This window comes from Hydra viridissima, unplaced genomic scaffold, assembly GCF_058129835.1.
Source record: "Hydra viridissima isolate aposymbiotic clone 2 unplaced genomic scaffold, HvirCarnegie_v1 scaffold_1, whole genome shotgun sequence".
Lineage (NCBI taxonomy): Eukaryota > Metazoa > Cnidaria > Hydrozoa > Anthoathecata > Hydridae > Hydra > Hydra viridissima.
The window spans coordinates 13,155,354-13,167,961 of NW_028324300.1; positions in this window are offsets into that span (position 1 = coordinate 13,155,354).

The following is a 12,608-nucleotide window of genomic DNA, read 5'->3' on the forward strand; positions in this document are numbered from 1 at the left end:
CTCTGCAGACAGTTTACCCCAAAATGGTTTATTGACAACTTTCAACTGAATCCCGTATAGGCAAAGGAAATAGAATCTTAATCATTTACTAACGCTAACATTCGTGTTTCTCTCATTAACTTTTTAAATAATTGGTCCATATACTCTAAGATTGGACCGATATACGACTTCGGTAAAACCACAAAATTTACGAATTCCCCACAATAAAAAAATGTAATCATCAAATGAATAAACAAAATTACGAGTTAAAAATTTATACACCTGAGGTGCTTCGTTGCTCCCCAACCGTTTCTATTATTTCTCGTTACGCATCTCGCAAAACAGCCAATAAAATGAAACACTCGAACAGTATCCCAATTAAGTCGACCAAAAGAAAGTATCCTCAAGCAGATTCTTTCCCAAACCGTGCAAAGTTAGGTGAAACAAAGACAATGGACAATTATCGTATTCTTAATTTGCCAAATAACCTTTCATTTTCCCACTGTCCTACACAAACGCCAACTCACCACTAATGTGTTGCTAAGAAAGAACACACAATTTTTTAACCCGCAACCACCCCAGACTTTTTTTTTCACCGGACAAAGAGAAAAATCAAGGGACGATTTTTGCTGAATAATAGAGCTATGTGAGGAAGTTAATTCTAAGTGAAACAAGATACTGTTTATAGCAATGCAACCACCCAAAAACATTAATCAATTTTTTACACAGTAACAAAAATGAAAAGACGCAAACGCCCAAAACATTATAACCAATATAAAAAGCGACTAACAAAAAAAAGGAAAAGGAAAAGAAAAACGGGATAAAATGAGGGAGCCAGGCAGAGGTGATTTGATAACAAATTGCGGTTAGGAGTTGAGTTTTGAATTATGAAAAGAGGTGATAACAAAGTTTTTAGATTCTACGAAAAAGATGTAGACCAGAGTTTTAGTTTTACAAAATGAAAGAAAGAAAAAAGTGCTAGAAATAGTTGTTATATAGTTTAAAGTGGAGAAATTTTTATTAACTACAACGATACTTAAAGGAAAAGAATTGTTATTATTAGTATTTAAATGAGAAATATTGCGCGTAAAGACAATAACGCGCACTAACACAGATAAGTCTGAGCGCTACCTTTACACCGCCTAACCTTCGAAACACAACACCCCATCCCACTCCCCTAAATATCCATGTACAAATGCTAAAAAGCTCCGCCTCATAGTAGGAACAGCGTGGGAGCATGTTTCGGTAATAAAGAATCTTATCAAAATCTATTTTGTTCAAGAGAAATTGGTTCATATAATAGTTCACTAATAGTTGCTGATTATTGCGAGAGGTGTCAAAAATAAACCAAATTTTGGGTTTGATTAACAATTAAATAGAGAGTAAACAAACTGCGGAGTAAAAAAAATGTACTGGACATGTAGAAATTTGTTAATTCATTTGTTCATCTAATTTAGCTAAACCAATAGTGTATACCGAGGAATGTTAAAAAAACTCCAGTTTATTAATATTACTTAATTTTGTAAAACTCAGAATGATAAATTTAAAGAGTTTTTAATTGCTAGAACGTTTTTGTTCCACTAAACTAAACTATTTATTCCTACTCTTGTGTTTAAAAGTTTAAAAAGTACCTTAACGCGTTTGCGTCTGAGGTTACTTTAAACGGATATTTATTTATATCATATAAACTATTACAAAGCAATTCTATTGGTTAGTCTATCTTTCAATGACATTAATGATTTGATTAAAAAGGTTATAACGTGTAATTTTAAATTGTCTGTTGTTGCCCATGACAAATTTTTTCTCGAAAATGGAAAGAAATGCTTTAAAAAGAAAGTGAGTAATTATTCACTAAAATATTTGATTTTAAAATTTTTCATCTTAATATATATCTTTTAAATAGTTCTAAAATAACATTTATTTCATAGTTCTAAACTAAAAATAATATTACTTTTAAAATGGAACTATAATTTAAAATGTTAGTTTAAACGAACAACAGGAACGTAGTTATAAAAGTATCTGTATGTTTTGATTTTAGTTTGCATTTCATTTAGCATAGGTAGATGTGCACCATCAATTTCTCAATTACAATGTCTACAATAACATTGTTGTCACTACAATAATGGCTTAACGACTGCTATTTATATTAAACCTCTAACAAATGCAACTGACATCGCCACGGATGAGGAGTCGAGTGAAGATGATGTTCCTAATTTTCCACATATGAGTAACCATCAACTTATGGCTCATGCAGTATTAGGAGATTAATCAGATGATGATGAGGACGGGAATGATGCTGCCGCACTCGGTACTTTTAAACAAAAGTACGCCCAGAGGAAGATATACGAGGATTTAACTCTTGTTAGTTCATCTGAAAAAACATTAAACTACCAACTTCAAGAGTTTGATCGACTTATAAATCAATGAGAGTTGTTCGAATTGTCTTTTTCCGACGAACTACTACAGGTGGTAATAGATTACAGTCAGAACTACGCTGAATCAAAAGGGAAGTCATTTTCCTCAAGCACTGCAGAGATTCGTGTTTTATCACTGTGTTGCTAATAAGTGGATACTCTTCATTGCCAAGACGACGATTGTATTGGCAAAGAACTGGGGATGTTAGCAATACAATGATTCAGGACTCAATTAGAAGTGATAGGTTTGATAGCTTTATGTCAAACGTACATTTTTGCGCTATAACAGACCTAAAACCTAATGACAAATTTTTAAAAATTCGCCCTGCTATTGCATATTTACACTGCAAGTTTTTAAAATGCAACCTTATTGATTTTTAAACTTTCTGCCAACGACAGTATAATGTGCTACTATGGCAAATAATCCATGAAATGTAAACCAATTAAAGTTGGTTCCAAAGCATGTTGTGATGCTCTGATAGATGGATGCTGCTGTTAAATTGATATTTATCAGGAAACAAAAAGAGTTGATGATGAAGAAGTAACGCCACTCGTTAAAAGAGAATTTTACAAATTTTCAAATAAAATGAATCAAGTTCAAAATAAGGAATGCCATTACTTTTTTAGCAATTTTTTACATCATTACCATTACTAGAAAAACTTCATTCAATTGGCGTCCAAGGAACGGGAACGAATCGCAACAACCGCCTGAAAACTGCCCGTTGAGTCACAATAAAAGCATTTGAAAAAAAGTTGTCGTAGTTTTGAATTTGCAACTGCGAATATTTAAAGTTGTGATTTCGTGGTGGTTAAATGGAATGAAAGTAATGTAGTGTCAGTTGCATCAACGTTTGAGTCTGTACATCCTATAGCTCAGGTTTCGAGGTTTTCTTGAACAGAGAAAAAGAGAATTGAAATTTCGCAACCAAACACTGTTAAACAGTACATCTCATACATTGGCACACCTATCCAAAAATGGTCCCAACCTCAATTTTGAGGACCAAAAAAACGACCGATGGGGCATTAATCTGCAAGGTCTAAGATATCACCAGTTGTAAAAATTAAAATCTAATCTCTATAGCCAATGGAGAAAAACGTATTTAAAGTTTTATAGCACTTTGCGCTACTGATCGCACTTGGAGCCCCGTTGTAAATCTATTTTGTTTTTTTTTTCACTTTCGGATAATGGACTTTTTTAAAAAATTAAAAACTCTTTACATATATGTGTTGGCTATAAACTGACAAAAATTCAGCTCTCTAACACTTGTGGTTTGTGTACAGGGACCTAAAGTATAGGGTATGGCACTAAAAGCCTCTTTAAAAAGAGATAACAGATGCTTTACGTTTTTATTCTAACCTTATTAACGACTAAGGAAGCTTCAAAATTTAATAGAATGAAGCCTTGACATGTATCTTTCAGGCACAAAAAATAGAAGCAAGATATCTTTTATCTGTGCAAAGATATAGTTCTTAAAGTAGGAATCTTGCCTTTGAAAAAACGGTTAAAGTAAAGCAGCTTTTTGTGGTTTTTATGCTTTTTAAAGATTCAAAGTTACATCAAATAACTAATTTAGTAACAATATCATGTGACTCGTGAATATGGAATTCTATGGTTGTTAGACTTCACATTTGTGTGTAATTTGTCTGCTAAAAGAGTGCTTTTTTTATTCAGGTTTGTATAAAATATGGGGTAGAAAACATATAGTAGAGGCATTTTTTCTAATTGCTCTCAAATTAAAACTCATAAAAACCTCTTTATAATTTAGATAAACCCGCAGGTTTGTTGTTTTTGTTTAAAAAGATTGACCAAATATTGGAAATACACACAATGATAACAACTTTTTTAATTTAGATAAGAAATACATCTTTACTGAAACAAAAGAAATCCCATTTAACATAAATCTCCCATTTAAAAAACACATATATACAGACATGAAATCATTTCCTTTTAAAAAAAATTACTTTATTGTGGTGTTATGATGTTTATTACTTTTTCTTCTAATTGCTGTTGAGATTTTTGTAAACTTATGATATTTTATGAAACTATAATGATGGCTAAAATCATTTCGTTAAGTTAACTGAAAAGAATGACGATGTGCATTATGTTAAAAAAATACAATGTTTCAGGCAGAAAAAAATACTTAAATTGCTACCTATATGGTACATGTGCCTGTTGTTCTTTAAAACGAACGTTGGTTTAAAAAACAAAATAAATACAGTGTCCGACAAAAAAAAAGCTTACGTAAACTCTCAAAAAATTACAACAAAAAAGAATGAAAATCAAATATTCTTTACAATATATATATTTTTTTAATACTATTTCAGGAAGAAAAAATTCATTTCAATAGTGTATCTTTAATATTCTAGAAACATCTTTGGGCAAACTACAACCACATGTTTACGTCATTTTATCATTTGTCAATTGAAGCTTGACATGTTGAATTCCGGACAAACTTTTGGCGAGTTGTGAAAAATAATATTTATTGTGAGCGAAAACGTAATCCTAAATTATTTTTCTTGCTTCAATTGTCGCTTTTTCTATCAAAGCACCCAAGTCGAACAATGCGCCAGACAACTCAAAAAAAGATAAGAAAACAACTCACTGAGTTTGAAAAGGGCCAAATTGTGGCATGGCATGAAAGTGGATACACTGACCATGAAATTGGAAAAAAATTGAATCGATGGTGCACTACAGTTCGAAGATTTTTGTTCAAGTATTATTTGACGGGAAGTTTTAAACGCAAAGAAGAGAGCGGAAGAAGGCGTAAAACAACTGCCAGAGAGGACAGATTAATTATAAGAGAGGTTCGAAAGAATAGAAAGATAACAGCGGCTGATATAAAGAGAAATTTAAAACTGGATGTTGACGAACGGACGGTTCTTCGAAGGATCCATTCTATTGGGAAATTTTAATCTTACTGGAGCGTTAAAAAACCATTTATTTCTGAAAGTAACTGGAAAAAAAGACATCAATGGGCAAAGCAATATCAGAATTGGACAATCGAACAATAGAAAAATGTTTTATGGAGTGATGAGTCACCATTATGTTTGCGCTTTAGTGGACGGTCGTGTGTTTGGCGGTTACATAATGAACGTTACGATCCATTAGTAACACAGCCAACAGTAAAGCACGATAAAAAAGTGTATATATGGGGATGTTTTACTTCATCGAGTGTTGGTCGTTTGTATAAAATTCCTGGTATTATGGACAGTAAAATGTACAAACAAATCTTAATTCATCAACTGATACCTAGTGCAAATGAGCTCTTTAAAGATAAAAGTTGGGTCTTTTAGCAAGATAATGACCCGAAACATACGGCAAACAATGTGAAAAATTATTTGAAAAACAAAAAATTAGTGGTTCTTTCTTGGCCAGCTCAAAGTCCTGATCTGAACCCAATCGAGAATCTCTGGAGTATATTGGATCATGGAATCAAAACAAGAGCTCCAAAAAATGAAGAAGAGTTGTTTCAAATTCTTCAAAATCAATGGAAGAACATTTCTGGGGAACTCTTACAATCACTTGAGAGTATGCCTCGTCGGTGCAAGGCAGTGATCAAAAGCCGTGGCTTCACCACAAAGTATTAGTTTGATCTATTTCGTTATTTCAATAAAAATTCTCAAATTTTCGTCATTTTTTTCTTGTTTTTTTTCTATCTAAGAATCAATGCACCAAATAAAAATTTTTTGTTTATTTTTTTCTATATCAGTTGGTAGAAATTTAAGTGAGTTCTCTTACATGTCTATCTAAGCTTTTTTTTTTTGTCGGATATATTTTTTAAAAAAATTATTTTTTAAAAAGTATGTTTTGTTTGTTGGTAATATTTATTTTTTATATAAGTCGTAAAGAATATTCAGAGATTTTCAGAAAACCATCGAATAAAAATCTTCGGTGCAAATCGGTTAAAAAGGTTTGGTAGTTAATTGTCAGACTTACAAAACAGTTTCTATTTAAAAAGTGAATTTAAAGTTGATAAAGCACATTTCATACTTATGTCCTTCTTCAAAACTGTGTTTTGTTCAATATAAACAAAAGACAAAAAGCTTTAGTTTTTTGTAACAACCCTTCATGAAGTTGCAGTATTCTTTATATTTTGTTGTTATCACGGATTTTTGCTTTTCTGATACCGATAGAAGTAAATTTTGATCTAATTTATACGAAGCTTTTCCGTCTAATTTAACAACTAGGCGATAAATTCTCAAGTTCAAAATGAAACCTAATGATATTTCACCAATACATTTTACCAAGTTCTACTTCGATACCCAATGGTTGTTAATAATATATATATTTTTAATCCAAATGTGGTTAAATAGTTTTTCAGAAGATTTTGTTACAAAGTTTAAATTAAGAGAAGATTGAATTTAGTGAAGACTTTTTTTCCAACATTCTATTTTTTTAACTCAACGGCACTAATGCTTAACCAATCAAATAAGTTTCTTCTAACTATTTTGCAGAAAAGGTTTAAACATTCAATCATAATTTTTTTTCTGAAAAAAAGAAAATAAAAATAAAAGAAAAACAGCATATAAGAATTAGATTCCAGGTGTGGTTGTAGCTAGAATAGGTTCATTAAGAAAAATAACTTAATGGTCTCTTTTGTCATTTGATGCCAATATCCATCGCTGAACCTTGTCATGGTTTTACTAATTTTTGTATAACATATACAAAAATTTTAACTGGATCAAAGTTAAAATCCTATTTTTGTGCTGCCACTTCTTTCTAAACTAGCTAAGCACTTTGCAGCTTCAAAGTTTGGGAGTTTCGCGTTGCATCGGAAATGCCCGACTACAACATGGAAGATACTCATATACAGCTCTTTACATATTGCTAGAGGAATTATGCATAGCAATAACATAGAGATGTGTAATATTTAGTAGCTTAAATAGTATACTTTTAGGCATCTTAACAACGGCACTTACCACATGGCGACCTAAAATATAAAAAGAAATTTTTTTCGATGATTTACCATCGATATACTCAATCAATGATTAATCAATAAACTTACTTCTTTCAAAGCTAAAACCATTTTATCTAATCATTTGCAGCACTTAATAGATCTAACTTAGTTGACCTTCTAAGTGCTGTAAGATAATAAGTATCTCATACCATTAATAGAAGAACTATTAGCATTAAACTAAGGGGTTATTATTTTTGTAAAAAATGTGTATTTTAGTTAAAAGTGTTTTTTTGATACAGAACGCATTAGTTTCATAATCCTTGGTGGTAAAAGTGCTAAATTCAATATAAAAGTAAGAAAAGATATGGTAAAAGCTTTAGAGGAACTCAATTAGAAATATTAATAATAAACTATTAACTCCTCTTTAACTATGACACACCTGTCTCCTTTTACTCTATGTAATAGTACAAACCCTCTTATAAATTCCGATATTTAATTTAGCTTTTATGGTTAATCCTGCTTCTGCTTTACCCTTAGATTGTTACTCTAGAGAAAAAACGAAAAAAAAACGAAAAAAACAACTAAAGAATCACTTAGGGGCACCTTTTGAACGAAAACGGCATATAACTCATCATTTAGTGCACATTTTCAGTAGAAATAAAAACAAGTTATGAAGTTAACAAAAATACGAGTAGGTTCTCTGAAAGAAGAAAGCATACGCCCTAATCCTACTGCAAAAGCTCGTTTTGAAAAATGCAAAAATCTTTTTCCATTCTAACAGATACACTAGTAAAAGAAGCTCTCAAATATAAAAAACTTCAGCAAAAGTTGAAAGAACATAACTTCTCCAAAAAATAAAAAAGTTTTATTAAAAAGCAACTAAGGAAACCGAGAAAAAAATTTAAAAATTCAAAATCTCTAAAGTTTCCAATACCATAATTTGATAATGAGGCTAATACTAATGATACAAATGTCAAAAGAAGTGATCATGGTGTTGAAGATTATTTAAATATTTGTGGAGAAATTGAATCAATAAATGACTTGTGAGAAATATGTATAGATATTGGGCGAGACAATGAGCTGTCGTACCGTTGCAGACAGTATGCCAGCTGGGCACATAAAGCATTTAAAAGTGCAGATTACGCTGACCTATATGTTTGTGATTATTGCAATTTCACTTCCTGATTGAGACTTTCGGCTAAACTTAAAATAATTATCTAAACTTTCTTTATTTTCTTAGTAAGAAAAATCAAGGTTTTCTCAACATACTTTTTTCTTTTTTTAAGCCACCATTTATCACCCTTATGATGAATAGATTTAAATCAAAAAACACTTTCTAACATATAAGAGTTTAGAAAAAAATGGTCTTGGTCATAAGAAACTATAAAACTAAAGGTCAAAATATGTCCAAGGTAAGGTTGGTCAAGCTAAAAACCATGGTTTTTCATGATTCGTTTTAGGTTAATTTTCACAAAGATAATAGTATTATCATTCAATATTTTAACATCAATATACCCTCATTGCTGTGTATAGTTCAACATTTTTTTCATTAAGAATTTACTGCAGGTCCGTTTAAGGACGGTCAACTTAGTACAATCAACTGTACTGAAAGGACCATTAAACAATTTAGTACGGATCATATTTATTCCATTTTTTAATGATGCTGTATTTGCTCAATATTTTACAGCTATCAAGGATAGTTAATTAAAATATGAATCTTGTTTCTGAAATAATAAATCCGCCATAGTCATTCACAAAATAAATATTAATCGTATTTATAAAAACGTCTAAATTAATGGTAATTTAATATATATATATATATATATATATATATATATATATATATATATATATATATATATATATATATATATATATATATATATATATATATATATATATATATATATAGACACACACACACACACACGCACACACACACACACACACACTGAAATGTATGTACTTGTATGTACAAAATCAAAAAAGAATTTTTTTAAAAAGACTTACTGTCTTAATTTGATTGTATAGGATTTAAAGCATCAATGTCAAAGGTTTTTTGGTGATCTCCTTAAAATCTGAAGGATTTTGTCTTGCCAGCTCTGTCAAGAATGCCTTCATTTTATATTCTCTATATCATGACTATTTAAACCAGTGCTATGCGCAAAAGCTTTCCACTCCGTTGAAACGCTATTGACTAAGATATTGTTTGTATAAGGATCATGAAAAAGATCGCCCTAATAAAAATATGATTGGGGTTAGCGCAAGTCAATAAGTCCTGATTAGTAAAAATAGTTATCCAATATGATGCAGCTCAACCTTTCCCAAGAAAAAATATTTTTAAAAGCACTTTGTTTTATAAAAGTATCTTCTTAGAAGCGCAAATTATCGTAGTAACTTTATCTGCTAATTTAATAAAATAATCATGTTTTTAATTAGTTCTGCTTTACAAAAAGCAGTAATTTAAAATTCCTTTTTACACTAACTGTTGTTTTCAAAAAATGGCTAACTTTTTTTTTATGCAAATAAATAAATATGGATACACTAGTCCAGGGGTGGGGAACCTGCGGCCCCCAGACACTCTTTGTGCGGCCCCGAAACGTAAAAATAAGAACTTAAATTTTTTTAAAAAAATATTTTAGAGAATAAAGTGAAATTTAAAAAACTACTTTATTTTTACATTTTAGTAGGGTTCGGAAAATGTGTCTGCGCAGATTTGCGCAGACGAAAATATTTTAGTATCCTAAAATCTCTCTTTGACAACAAGAAGGATCCATTGGAAATTTGGAAAACTGCAGTTGAGTATCCAAAACTCCGTCGAATTGCCAGGCGTCTATTGAGCTGCTTTGGTTCAACCTACTGCTGTGAATCTACGTTTTCCCACATGACATTTATCAAGCCTTGTTTGAGGTCACAGTTGACCGATGAGCATCTGGAAGACCAACTGAAGCTTAAAACTACGAAGATAGAGCCAAATATTCAAGTTCTGGTTCAAAAGAAACAGAATCAGAAAAGCCATTGAGAACTTTTGTGATACATGATACATTAAGAAATATTGTGATACATGCCTTAAGAAATATTGTGATACAAAATGCTTTAAGAAATATAACATTAGTACGAGTACTATACACCAAATTTGCATATTTGTTAGTGCGGCCCCCAAAACAATTTTTTTAAGGGTTATGCGGCCCCCAAGCTCAGAAAGGTTCCCCACCCCTGCACTAGTCTATTTGAAAAAGAATATTCACTACCTTTAACACTATCATTTTTCTTCAATCATTCTTATCTTTATCCTCTAAAATCCTAGTACAGAGCTTAAACAATTCTTTTTGTTGTAAGCATTTTTCAGACTCTGAAATTATTTCACTTTGCACTTTAAACTAGATTTAGCACTTTTTAAAAATGCGGCACAGTTTTCAACCTCTAAGGAAAGCACACTTCTCCTATATATTTTAATTCAACTGTATGTACGTGTGCTTGATAGGAAAGGGTGTATGTATGGTGTGTGTTTCTGCTGAAATTATGCCCCATTTCAAAAATAACCTATTCAAAAAAAGTTTGACTGAATAATTAACATAATAAACAAATTGATCAAATAACAGCATGCGTTCGTCATCGCATTTGTCAATTATTACAATCTCTTGCAAATTTTTCTGCAAGGTTGTGTTCTAAGACTATGCTCTGTCCCCAAAAATTTTGTTTCTTTATATTTTTACACATTAAGTGAAGAACGTTATTAGTAAAGTTTAATTACCTTAAAAGAAAACAAAATCCATCCATACTGTTATACATACCTACTTAAAAAGAGTGAAACTAAAAAAGTTAAAAACTCAGCATAAATTGAAAATATCAAGTGATGACTTTGGTCTAGGGAGGGAATTAAATAATTTGGTGAGTTATTTTGAATGAAGTTTGAATTGAGTTTTTGTGTACAACTTGGTTAGCATGTGGTCACAATCAAAATTAGTAAACTTGTGAATATAGTGGAAGCATTCTATGCTGCATCGCTTTTTCTTCTTTGATTAATTGATACTTTGAGTGTTTGGAAGCCCTAAGAGATTTTTTTATACTTTTTATTTGAGTTTTGAATTCCTATTTTAATTCCTTTCTTTCATTTTTTTTAGCAAATAATTTCAGATTAAAAGTGTTGATGTAATAAATATCTAACCTGAGTTAAATTTATGAAGCACTAGTTAAGGTTTATACCAATAAAGACGTTCTTTAAATTTAATTTACAGGAATTCATCATAAAAGAGTTTTATTGTGAAGTTTCTTTAATTATTTAATTTTTAGTAAATTTAATTTGTTTCTAAAATTTATTAAAGAAGAGTTATCGTTGATAAGAAGAAAAAACTGTTTCGGCATGATTTTAATCGTACTTTCAGTTCCTTATACTTTTCGTTTTACTTTGAGAAGTCGAATGAAACTGCAAGTATAATTAGCAAAATCGTTAGATTGCTGCTGCAGTAAAATGTGAATAATTCTGCTTTTAACACTTATAAAATTTTAAATCTGTAGCATATTGTCATGGTGTAAACATTGCTTTATGTATTTAATCATGCGGAACTATGCTAAAAAGAATCAAGCTATTATTCAAGCTATTATTCAATTATTAGATCCTTTATAAAAGCGCTCTTTAATACTTTATTCGACAAAAAAATATTTTTTACAAGAACGAGATTTCTTATCTAGAAACTAAGATTATATATTTAAGTTATCAGATATTCTAAAAGTAATATACTTATGAACATTATCTACCTTCAAGAATTTCTGCATTATAAATTTTGAAAGTTTTATGGTAAGACTATTATCTATTCATTTAAAGACCTAAAAGTTATAATTGATAACGCGCGAGTGTTTGTTTTAAACGTATTTTTAGTAAAAAGTCGTATTTCAATCTCGTCGAACAAAATATGCATTAAAATGTATATAATTATTTTTTTAAAGTTGATTTTAAAGTTGTTATTATATATTTGTAATTAATTATAAAGATATAACTTTATTTTTTAAATTAATTATAAAGTGTAATTACATATTTAAAAATCAGTCATAAAAACAACTATTGACTGTCACAAAACTTTACATCACCCAAAAAATATCACACATAGTTGGGTTGTAACATGTTGGTAAGAAATAACAATTGTGCACTGTGCATATATATGTATGTATATATATATATATATATATATATATATATATATATATATATATATATATATATATATATATATATATATATATATATATATATATATATATATATATATATATATATACATATATATATTTATATATGCACAAAGATAAAGCATATTTT